We start from the raw sequence: 3,056 nt of genomic DNA, 5'->3' as shown, positions 1-3,056 counted from the left end.
AGTTTGCAAACATGGTGAAGTACATCTGGTAAAAAGTGAAAGTCTATCTAGACACAGTGCATGCTCCTTAGATGTTCAATAACTCCTTAGATGTTCAGTGTTTTGGCCACACAGCTTTTCTGACAAGTCCTATCAACAGTGTATTGACATAAAAAAGCACCAAACACAAGGAGGTAAAGGTGCGTTCAGGCTTCTGCCCTACTATGCACCCACTGCAACAACGAGACGGGAACGCATCAATGCATTCATGAAGTGTGGCTCTTCCTAGAGAGCAGTCCCAGTCAGCCCTATCAATGCGAGCTGAGGGGAGGAGAGAGGCAAGATGCAGAGGACAAACCAGTGAGTGAGTGAGTGAGTGTGTGTGTGTGTGTGTGTGTGTGTGTGTGTGTGTGTGTGTGTGTGTGTGTGTGTGTGAGAGAGAGAGAGAGAGGTGTGTGTGTGAGGTGTGTGAGAGAGAGATCTTTCACTTCTGGCTTAGGGTGAAAGTGAGGGCACACTTAATGATTATGGGGCTAGCTATGGTAATCAAGAATGGACGATGAAGGTGTGAGACAGAGAGAGATAGGCCGAGAGGGAGATAGAAAAAGATCATGTGGGTAAATAAGTCTCTGTGCATGAATGTTTGTGTGTGTGTGTGTTTGTGTGTGTATGTGTGTGTGAGAGAGAGAGAGAGAAAGAGAAAGAGGAAGCAGTGTGCGTGTTTGTGTGGGGCCCCTGGGCAGTACCAAGCCAGCCTTGATAGTAAATGGCAGAGCTGGCCTCCCTACAGATAAATATTTTAACTGTTAAGGACTATTAAGGGAATTCAGAGTGGGAATGGGAGGGGAATCTGATCCAGAGCCAGAGCCCATTGGCTCGAGCAACCCAGAAGCCCTGCCAATCATGCACTGACAGGTGCTGATTGGCTGGAATGCAGTGGTGAAAGCGCCCGGCCTGTGCCAGGCTCTGTAAGCCACAACCCACAAGTGCAGGCCCAGCTGATGTTAACTGAAGCATAGATCTATTTCAATTCACTCCACACTAAATCAATTACAGTCCCACAGAGGTCAAAGAGAGCGTGGGGCATAATAACAATACAATACCAATTACACGGACAGGATTTACTATTTCCCCAATACACCAGCAACGACGATCAGAGTAGCAATATCTTGAAAAGCACTGAGCCTCGCATATTAACATATCTGCCATTGATGTGAAATGGACAGAAGGGTTGGAGGTTGAACAAAGGGAAATGAAAAGGGTCCAACAAAGAGAAACTGTAGAATCTGGGAGAAGCAGATGTTTGGGAACAACACTGGGGCTTTTTACAGAACGAGCAGCCAATGCTGTGGTGTTTCACGAAGATGAATGACACTACCCAAAAACCTTCACTGCCGGGCCTTAAAGAAGATGTGCTCTCTCTCTCTCTTTTTTTCTCTTGCTCTCCCTCACTCTGTCTCTCACTCTCTTTCTTTTTTCTTGCTCTCTCTCACTCACTCACTCACTCACTCACTCACTCACTCTCTCTGTCTCTCGCTCTCTCCCTCAATGTTTCTCTCTCTCTCTGGGGCTCCTGTTTAATCGGAACGTAATTATTGAACGCGGCCACAATGTTTACTGACGAGAGCCGAGGGGATTGCTGCCCTGCTGTCTCTAAATGTGGGATCGATAACTCCAGTGTTGTGACGGCGACGGCGACTCGCCCTTGTCGCTCGGCTTGGAGAAGAAGCAGGCTGCTGGGTAATGGGTTTCGTATGACACACACAGATGTGCCCCAGAGAACTACATATCCCAGAAGCCCATTGCCCAGGCACAGATGGCAAAAGTGATCCTCCATACAGCCAGCGGCCTGAACCAACTTCAACATGGAGCGCTGCAGGACTGAGGTTCACACAAGACAGATATGTGGACTGAAATGGGGTGTGTGTGTGTGTGTGTGTGTGTGTGTGTGTGTGTGTGTGTGTGTGTGTGTGTGTGGCAAAGAACTTGTAATGCTAAGCTGCTTGGCTTAAGGGTTCACTGGTAACAGGGCAAGTTTTTGCTGTGCTGTAAATCAGTACTGTTTGCATGCATGTATTTATGTGTGTGTGTGTGTGTGTGTGTGTGTGTGTGTGTGTGTGTGTGTGTGTGGCAGGTCGATGTGTTGACACACGTGTGGTCCTCATCTAGGTGGCGGATTCTTCAGGTAAGCCAATGGCTCAAATGAGCAGCCAAACTCATGCATGGTTCCGGCGGGGCACTCCCCAGTTGCCTGGCAACCACCAGCTGGCAGGATGCCTGGCTGGCAGACTGGCGGCTCGACACGTCTGAGCGAGATTTCTCCCGCTTTATTTATGAGCGCACCATGCCACGCCACAGAGGACTACGCAGAAAATATGATTATGTTTATTGGCACAATTAATCCACTTCCGATCCGTATTATGACAGTCGAGCTGTCTGTTTGTGAGTACATGTGTGTGTGTGTGTGTGTGGTATGTGTCTGTATGTGTGTGGTATGTATGTGTATGTGTGTGTGTGTGTGCGCACACGCTAAATACATTTCCATGTTCATGAGGGTTCAGTGAGTTCAGAGCAGGGCAGTAGGGGGACAGAGCAGAAGGCATCCTGGGTCTAGAATAAACATGGGAGCACGACTCTCAAGGCTCCTTCACTAGACATGTGGCCCAGCTTGAACCCATGCCACTCGGCTGCCTCTTCACCACCACCACACTCCCACCTCACCCTAAGCTTCCGTGACTGCTCAGCTCTCTCTCTCGTTATCTCTCTCTCTCTCTCTGTTTCTCTCCCACTCTAGTCATCTCCCAGAATGCCAAGGATTCTTTCACACATTCCCCCAAGTCGCAAGCCACACGGACAGTGGGGCGGAATTGCCAAAACATTCCGATGGGGTTTTATAAGAAATGTGGAATGAGTGGAAAACCTGACATTTTAAAACACACACACACACACACACACACACACACACACACACACACACACACACTCATACTCACACACACACAAGATAAATGAGTCTGATACAACACCAAGTCAGACTTGTTTTTTTAAATACAACTGAGTCTGCAGAGCTTCTTTCG

Source organism: Alosa sapidissima, chromosome 11 (assembly GCF_018492685.1).
Source record: "Alosa sapidissima isolate fAloSap1 chromosome 11, fAloSap1.pri, whole genome shotgun sequence".
NCBI lineage: Eukaryota > Metazoa > Chordata > Actinopteri > Clupeiformes > Clupeidae > Alosa > Alosa sapidissima.
Note: the sequence above shows the minus strand (reverse complement) of the source record.